This window comes from Drosophila suzukii, chromosome Y (assembly GCF_043229965.1).
Source record: "Drosophila suzukii chromosome Y, CBGP_Dsuzu_IsoJpt1.0, whole genome shotgun sequence".
NCBI lineage: Eukaryota > Metazoa > Arthropoda > Insecta > Diptera > Drosophilidae > Drosophila > Drosophila suzukii.
The window spans coordinates 467501-477500 of NC_092085.1; the positions used below are offsets into that span (position 1 = coordinate 467501).

The 10000-nt window shown below is 33.5% G+C and overlaps 2 non-coding genes across 2 annotated transcripts in view; both read right to left on the minus strand.

Annotated features, from left to right (window-relative positions):
• Positions 1-284, minus strand: part of LOC139353860 (small subunit ribosomal RNA) — a 1995-nt gene extending 1711 nt beyond the window's left edge. The window contains exon 1 of the ribosomal RNA XR_011604988.1: positions 1-284. This exon is cut by the window's left edge and continues 1711 nt beyond it. This is a non-coding gene — a ribosomal RNA (small subunit ribosomal RNA).
• A 5937-nt stretch (positions 285-6221) lies between these two features.
• Positions 6222-10000, minus strand: part of LOC139353798 (large subunit ribosomal RNA) — a 3970-nt gene continuing 191 nt past the window's right edge. Inside the window, exon 1 of the ribosomal RNA XR_011604938.1 lies at positions 6222-10000. This exon is cut by the window's right edge and continues 191 nt beyond it. This is a non-coding gene — a ribosomal RNA (large subunit ribosomal RNA).

Below are 10000 nucleotides of genomic sequence, written 5' to 3' on the forward strand. Positions count from 1 at the left end.
CAAGACCATACGATCTGCATGTTATCTAGAGTTCAACCAATATAACGATCTTGCGATCGCTTGGTTTTAGCCTAATAAAAGCACATGTCCCATAAGGTTCATGTTTTAATTGCATGTATTAGCTCTAGAATTACCACAGTTATCCAAGTAACTGTTAACGATCTAAGGAACCATAACTGATATAATGAGCCTTTTGCGGTTTCACTTTTAATTCGTGTGTACTTAGACATGCATGGCTTAATCTTTGAGACAAGCATATAACTACTGGCAGGATCAACCAGAATAATGTTTTTATTCATATTTCATTCATATTTTTGAATAGAAATTAGCAATATAAATTTTATAGATTGTTTTCTATCGAATACGGCCATTTTTATATAGCATTCGTATACGTTTGTTTTCAATATATACTTGTTTCGCCACTAATAATAACAAGTTTTTTAATTATTGATGTTTAAAAAAAAGAAATATCTTATCTTCTTTAAAACACAATATTTTGTAATATGTAATAATATTTTCTTTATATATGCATATTTCATTCTAAAATATCATTTTTGTTCGACATACGTCATTATTGTATCCACACATGTACAATTTTTGTTTAACCAATATATAATATTGAGTTAAATCATTTGTATTTTGATGATAAATTTAAAATTTATCTGTATATATTCATATAGACTCTTTGGTAATATATAATATAAAACCGAGCGCATATATGATATGTACTTTAATAATAAAATATATTTATAATTCGCTTTTACGCCTTTTTTTGTGTAAACTAATATTAAATAGTTAAGATAGAGGCAGAAAGGTCAAATATACATTTACAATGTATATCTAGCAATCCTGCCTCTTTTTGTTTTAAATAGGATTAATTAACGATAAAATTGGGAAACAATTTGTTATTCTATGTATAATAGAAACACTTGGCCTTTGTTTCGACTTTATTATCTTGGGCTTAAAATATTAACCGCGGAGCCAAGTCCCATATTCATAAATGAACACAGAAACAAATTTGACGGATAATATCTTATCTACCGACTATTGTCAATAGGAGATGGCCGGCCCATTGACCATCCTATAGTAGTTTTTGGACCCATTATCTTTAATTCGGGTATTTTCAATTGTCTTTGCCACCAAACCATTTGAAACTCTCTCTTATAATAAGAGAATACACATATAATTCCATTATATGGATATATCATCTTCATTTTATTTGCTACATCACCATATAATAGTTTTTGAACCCGTAATCTTCAATTCGGGTATTTTCAATTATCTTTACCAACCAACCATATGGTATTCTTTCTTATAATAAGAGAATACATGTGTATATCCATTATATGGATATATGGTCTTAACTTTATTTGCTACACCACCCTATACTAGTTTTTGAACCCAATATCTTCAATTCGGGTATTTTCAATTCTCTTTGCCAACCACCCATATGGTATTCTCTCTTATAATAAGAGAATACAAGTATATTTTCATTATATGGATATAATGCCATTTATTTTTCAATATCCATATAATTCATTTAGTTTTGTATGTACAAAACAAGTTTTCTTTATAGTATTGACAAAATCATATGCATACGCATAACATAAGTTTTGACCAATACGAGGAGGGGCCCGCCAACGACCACCTCCCTATAGTAGTTTTTGGACCCATGATCTTCTAAAAGCATGTTTACAGTACTAGCGTCACCCTCACTAGGTTTATATATCGTGTTTCAGTGATACACAGGTAAATTTTACCATGTATTCTTAAGTATATGGCAATTATATGCCATATCTATATAATTCAATCATATTTTAATGTATATTTATTATATTATACATTATTATGCCTTATAGGTATTATACCTATAAGCCATATCCATACGATTCATTTACTAGTGCCGCCCCTCACTAGGTTTATATATCTTATTGCATTGATATACAATTTATTCTTATTTATATGGCATTTATATGCCATATCTATACAATTCCTTCATATTTCGATGTATACTTGCTAGATTATACATTGTTATGCCTTATAGGTATTATACCTATAAGCCATATCCATACGATTCACTTATATAAATATATGTATATTTTTCAATACATTATTTTTTTTCACTTTTGTATGGATTTTTATGCATATCCATACATTTATATGGATATGCTTGGCGGTCTTAATAGTATTGACAAACTTATATGCATAACATAGGTTTTGACCAATACGAGGAGGGGCCCGCCAACGACCACCTCCCTATAGTAGTTTTTGGACCCATGATCTTCTAAAAGCATGTTTACAGTACTAGTGTCACCCTCACTAGGTTTATATATCGTGTTTCAGTGATATACGGGTAAATTTTACCATTTATTCTTAAGTATATGGCATTTATATGCCATATCTATATAATTCAATCATGTTTTAATGTATATTTATTATATTATACATTATTATGCCTTATAGGTATTATACCTATAAGCCATATCCATACGATTCATTTACTAGTGCCGCCCCTCACTAGGTTTATATATCTTATTGCATTGATATACAATTTATTCTTATGTATATGGCATTTATATGCCATATCTATACAATTCCTTCATATTTCGATGTATACTTGCTAGATTATACATTGTTATGCCTTATAGGTATTATACCTATAAGCCATATCCATACGATTCACTTATATAAATATATGTATATTTTTCAATACATTATTTTTTTCACTTTTGTATGGATTTTTATGCATATCCATACATTTATATGGATATGCTTGGCGGTCTTAATAGTATTGACAAACTTATATGCATAACATAGGTTTTGACCAATACGAGGAGGGGCCCGCCAACGACCACCTCCCTATAGTAGTTTTTGGACCCATTATCTTCCAAAAGCATGTTTACAGTACTAGCGTCACCCTCACTAGGTTTATATATCGTGTTTAAGTGATATACGGGTAAATTTTACCATTTATTCTTAAGTATATGGCATTTATATGCCATATCTATATAATTCAATCATATTTTAATGTATATTTATTATATTATACATTATTATGCCTTATAGGTATTATACCTATAAGCCATATCCATACGATTCATTTACTAGTGCCGCCCCTCACTAGGTTTATATATCTTATTGCATTGATATACAATTTATTCTTATTTATATGGCATTTATATGCCATATCTATACAATTCCTTCATATTTCGATGTATACTTGCTAGATTATACATTGTTATGCCTTATAGGTATTATACCTATAAGCCATATCCATACGATTCACTTATATAAATATATGTATATTTTTCAATACATTATTTTTTTTCACTTTTGTATGGATTTTTATGCATATCCATACATTTATATGGATATGCTTGGCGGTCTTAATAGTATTGACAAACTTATATGCATAACATAGGTTTTGACCAATACGAGGAGGGGCCCGCCAACGACCACCTCCCTATAGTAGTTTTTGGACCCATGATCTTCTAAAAGCATGTTTACAGTACTAGTGTCACCCTCACTAGGTTTATATATCGTGTTTCAGTGATATACGGGTAAATTTTACCATTTATTCTTAAGTATATGGCATTTATATGCCATATCTATATAATTCAATCATGTTTTAATGTATATTTATTATATTATACATTATTATGCCTTATAGGTATTATACCTATAAGCCATATCCATACGATTCATTTACTAGTGCCGCCCCTCACTAGGTTTATATATCTTATTGCATTGATATACAATTTATTCTTATGTATATGGCATTTATATGCCATATCTATACAATTCCTTCATATTTCGATGTATACTTGCTAGATTATACATTGTTATGCCTTATAGGTATTATACCTATAAGCCATATCCATACGATTCACTTATATAAATATATGTATATTTTTCAATACATTATTTTTTTTCACTTTTGTATGGATTTTTATGCATATCCATACATTTATATGGATATGCTTGGCGGTCTTAATAGTATTGACAAACTTATATGCATAACATAGGTTTTGACCAATACGAGGAGGGGCCCGCCAACGACCACCTCCCTATAGTAGTTTTTGGACCCATTATCTTCCAAAAGCATGTTTACAGTACTAGCGTCACCCTCACTAGGTTTATATATCGTGTTTAAGTGATATACGGGTAAATTTTACCATTTATTCTTAAGTATATGGCATTTATATGCCATATCTATATAATTCAATCATGTTTTAATGTATATTTATTATATTATACATTATTATGCCTTATAGGTATTATACCTATAAGCCATATCCATACGATTCATTTACTAGTGCCGCCCCTCACTAGGTTTATATATCTTATTGCATTGATATACAATTTATTCTTATGTATATGGCATTTATATGCCATATCTATACAATTCCTGCATATTTCGATGTATATTTGCTAGATTATACATTGTTATGCCTTATAGGTATTATACCTATAAGACATATCCATACGATTCACTTATATAAATATATGTATATTTTTCAATACATTATTTTTTTTTCACTTTTGTATGGATTTGTATGCATATCCATACATTTATATGGATATGCTTGGCGTTCTTTATAGTATTGACAACCTCATATGTATAACATAGGTTTTGACCAATACGAGGAGGGGCCCGCCAACGACCACCTCCCTATAGTAGTTTTTTACCCCGAGCTCTGCCAAAATCATGTTTACAGTACTAGTGCCACCCTTCACTAGGTTTTTATATCTTATTTCAGTGATATAAGTGTTAATCATTCTATTTATTCTTATGCATATGGCATTTAAAAGCCATATCTATACAATTCATTCATATTTCAATGTATATTTATAATATTAAACCATATTATGACATATAGGTATTATACCTGTAAGCCATATCTATACGATTCATTCACTAGTGCCGCCCCTCACTAGGTTTATATATCTCATTTCAGTGATATATGGGTAAACTCTATTATTTTTCATATGACACTTATATGCTGCCATATATATAAAAATGCATTTATATTTCAACGTATATATATTTACTATATTATACATTAATATGCCTTAAAGGTATTATATCTACTATAAGCCATATCCATACGATTCATTTATATAAATACATATATGTATAATTTTCTATACATAAATTTTTTTTTATTAATATATGGGTTTCCTAAGCATATCCATATAATCCATTTAGTCTTATATGGATTAGATTGGTCTTCTTTATTGTATTGCCAAACTCATATTGATAACATAAGTTTTGAACAATAAGAGCAGCCGCCAACCAACCAACCGCCGCTACCATTACTTACTTTTATATATGTCCTCTTTATTTTAATGGTCTCTTTATTTGAATTTCAATACCATAGGAATATTTATACATCGAATATGTTTGCCACTAATTTTTCGCGTCACTTATAATATGACGATACAGACTTGCTACCATAACATAAGTTTTGAACAATAAGAGGAGCAGCCGCCAACCAACCAACCAACCAACCACTGCTACCATTGGAGGAACATATACTTACTTATTATATGGCCTCTCTCTGTACTTTAATGGTCTCTTTACTTGAATTTGAATACCATAGGAATATTTATATACATCGAATATGTTTGCCATTAATTTTTCGCGTCACTTATAATATGACGATACAGACTTGCTACCATAACATAAGTTTTGAACAATAAGAGGAGCAGACACCAACCAACCAACCGCTGCTACCATTGGAGGAACATATACTTACTTTTATATATGTCCTCTTTATTTAAATGGTCTCTTCATTTGAATATTAATACCATAGGAATATTTATACATCGAATATTGTTTGCCACTAATTTTTCGCGTCACTAATAATATGACGATACAGACTTGCTACCATAACATAAGTTTTGAACAATAAGAGGAGCAGACACCAACCAACCAACCGCTGCTACCATTGGAGGAACATATACTTACTTTTATATATGTCCTCTTTACTTGCATTATCAAAATACCATAGGAATATTTATACATGGAATATGTTTGCCACTTTATCATCGCGTCACTAATAAAGATGACGATGCATTTTGTTTGTTCAATATTTATTTATAATAATATATTGATTTTTTTATAGGTCTCTTATATTACTAGACCTTTTGCTAACCACAAAGTGGCGCGCCGTTGCAAGCAAGCATAAATTATTATGCCGCTTGCAACATCTTTATTATCGAATCATCAAGCAAAGGATAAGCTTCAGTGGATCGCAGTATGGCAGCTGCTCAACCACTTACAACACCTTGCCTGTTACAAAAGTCGTTTACAATTGATTCTAGGCTTTGTCATTGTATTAAATAATGCTTTTATATGTAACTAGCGCGGCATCAGGTGATCAAAGATCCTCCCAATTTACTATGTTACAAATTACATTGGCATCACATCCATTGTCGTTTATAAAGTAAATTATAAACTTTAAATGGTTTAGAAGCCATACAATGCAAATTGCCCCTTATTTATCATTGCAGTCCAGCACGGATACGACCTTAGAGGCGTTCAGGCATAATCCAACGGACGTAGCGTCATACCACTGTTCGCTCGAACAAGTATTGTGCCATTGGTCCGTACCTGCGGTTCCTCTCGTACTACGCAGGAATGCTGTCGCAACAACGTTTTGTCATTAGTAGGGTAAAACTAACCTGTCTCACGACGGTCTAAACCCAGCTCACGTTCCCTTGCATGGGTGAACAATCCAACGCTTGGTGAATTTTGCTTCACAATGATAGGAAGAGCCGACATCGAAGGATCAAAAAGCGACGTCGCTATGAACGCTTGGCCGCCACAAGCCAGTTATCCCTATGGTAACTTTTCTGACACCTCTTGTTAAAAACTCTTTAAACCAAAAGGATCGATAGGCCGAGCTTTTGCTGTCCCTGTGTGTACTGAACACCGAGATCAAGTCAGCATTTGCCCTTTTGCTCTATGTGTGGTTTCTGTCCGCACTGAGCTGGCCTTGGGACACCTCCGTTATTATTTGAGAGATGTACCGCCCCAGTCAAACTCCCTACCTGGCAATGTCCTTGAATTGGATCATACCTGAGTAATTGGAGTTATACCAAATTTTCAAATCAAAAATACATAAATGCACCGTTTTATTAAAGAATTTGTTTGCGATTATATAACAAACTCGTGATACTTTGATCAAGAAGCTTGCATCAAAACCCAATACCATAAGATATAATAAATATATCCGTATAATGGCTAGGAAATGATACACGTTCCATTTAATCAAGTAAGTAAGGAAACAATAAGAGTAGTGGTATTTCATTGGCGATACCAAACCGAAGTCTAATATCTCCCACTTATTCTACACCTCTTATGTCTCCTTACACTGCCAGATTAGAGTCAAGCTCAAAAGGGTCTTCTTTCCCCGCTAATTATTCCAAGCCCGTTCCCTTGGCTGTGGTTTCGCTAGATAGTAGATAGGGACAGTAGGAATCTCGTTAATCCATTCATGCGCGTCACTAATTAGATGACGAGGCATTTGGCTACCTTAAGAGAGTCATAGTTACTCCCGCCGTTGACCCGCGCTTACTTGAATTTCTTCACTTTGACATTCAGAGCACTGGGCAGAAATCACATTGTGTCAACACCCGCTAGGGCCATCACAATGCTTTGTTTTAATTAGACAGTCGGATTCCCCAAGTCCGTGCCAGTTCTGAATTGATTGTTAATTGATAATCGTTATAATTAATAAGAACTAATTGGTTTAACCCAATTAGTATTCTTAAAAATTTTAGCAAGAAAGTTCCACAATTGGCTACGTAACTAAACTATCCGGGGAACAAGTGACCAACATAAATGCCAGACACTCTATTTACCCAGAACGAGCACATAAACCATGTTATTGTTTCCCAATCAAGCCCGACTATCTCAATCTTCAGAGCCAATCCTTATCCCGAAGTTACGGATCTAATTTGCCGACTTCCCTTACCTACATTATTCTATCGACTAGAGACTCTTCACCTTGGAGACCAGCTGCGGATATTGGTACGGCCTGTTGAGAAGTTTGCGTGTCCCCACCATAAATTTTCAAGGTCCGAGGAGAAAATATCGACACAACAGTATATGTCATGCTCTTCTAGCCCATCTACCATATCTCTCTGCGAAAGACTTCCATGGTAGTACGGCTATAAAACAGAAAAGAAAACTCTTCCGATATCTCTCGACGGCTTCTTTATGGTCGTTCCTGTTGCCAGGATGAGCACGAGGCCCATATTTAATAACAAACGGATACTCAACAGGTTACGGAATTGGAACCGTATTCCCTTTCGTTCAAAATTATTCAAGTATATTAATTAGCTTGATTTATATAATATAATATATTTGTATGGCATTTGTGTTTTACTTGAAAATTTTCGGCTTTCGCCTTGAACTTAGGACCGACTAACTCGTGATCAACCACTGTTCACACGAAACCCTTCTCCACTTCAGTCCTCCAAGGTCTCATTCGATTATTTGCTACTACCACCAAGATCTGTACCAATGGCAGCTCCATGCAGGCTTGCGCCAAACACTTCTACGCATACCATTGTACCTTCCTACTCACTAAAGTTTCAAAATTTATATCACAAGTAATATAAATCATCTACTTTAGCGGTAATGTATAGGTATACAACTTAAGCGCCATCCATTTTAAGGGCTAGTTGCTTCGGCAGGTGAGTTGTTACACACTCCTTAGCGGATTTCGACTTCCATGATCACCGTCCTGCTGTTTTAAGCAACCAACGCCTTTCATGGTATCTGCATGAGTTGTTAATTTGGGCACCGTAACATTACGTTTGGTTCATCCCACAGCGCCAGTTCTGCTTACCAAAAGTGGCCCACTGGGCACATTATATCATAACCTTGAACTTCATATCAAGAAAGTTAAGGTTCTTACCCATTTAAAGTTTGAGAATAGGTTAAGATCGTTTCGACCCTAAGGCCTCTAATCATTCGCTTTACCAGATAAGATTATTTTATATAACATTAAAATGCACCAGCTATCCTGAGGGAAACTTCGGAAGGAACCAGCTACTAGATGGTTCGATTGGTCTTTCGCCCCTATACTCAATTCTGACAATCGATTTGCACGTCAGAACTGTTTCGGTCTTCCATCAGGGTTTCCCCTGACTTCAACCTGATCAAGTATAGTTCACCATCTTTCGGGTCACAGCATATATGCTCAAGGTACGTTCCAGTTAGAGGCATAAATAATATAAATATCATTATACATAACTATATAGAACGCCCCGGGATTGTGTTAATTAGCTATAAATAGTTAAAAAACTAATCCCATTATTAGTCAAGTTAATTACGCTATTAGGTTTATATCCCAATAACTTGCACATATGTTAGACTCCTTGGTCCGTGTTTCAAGACGGGTCCCGAAGGTATCCTGAATCTTTCGCATTGTTAATCATACAAGTGCATATAATAAACACAAAAATCAATGATAATTATGCCATTATATAATTCCGAAAAATTAACGCACTGTATTCATATAAATCTATCAGCACTTTATCAAATTAATAACATTTATTCTGTGTTAAAATGCAAGCAAATTAATTTGAATAAACTATAAGTTATATTTTATGATAAATTTTGTATGCTAATAGATTACAATGTCCTTATATGGAAAAAATGCACACTATTATCATAATATTGTTTAAATATTACAATTTTAATGATGAATTTTCCATAACGGATATTCAGGTTCATCGGGCTTAACCTCTAAGCAGTTTCACGTACTGTTTAACTCTCTATTCAGAGTTCTTTTCAACTTTCCCTCACGGTACTTGTTTACTATCGGTCTCATGGTTATATTTAGTTTTAGATGGAGTTTACCACCCACTTAGTGCTGCACTATCAAGCAACACGACTCTTTGGAAACATCATCTAGTAATCATTAACGTTATACGGGCCTGGCACCCTCTATGGGTAAATGGCCTCATTTAAGAAGGACTTAAA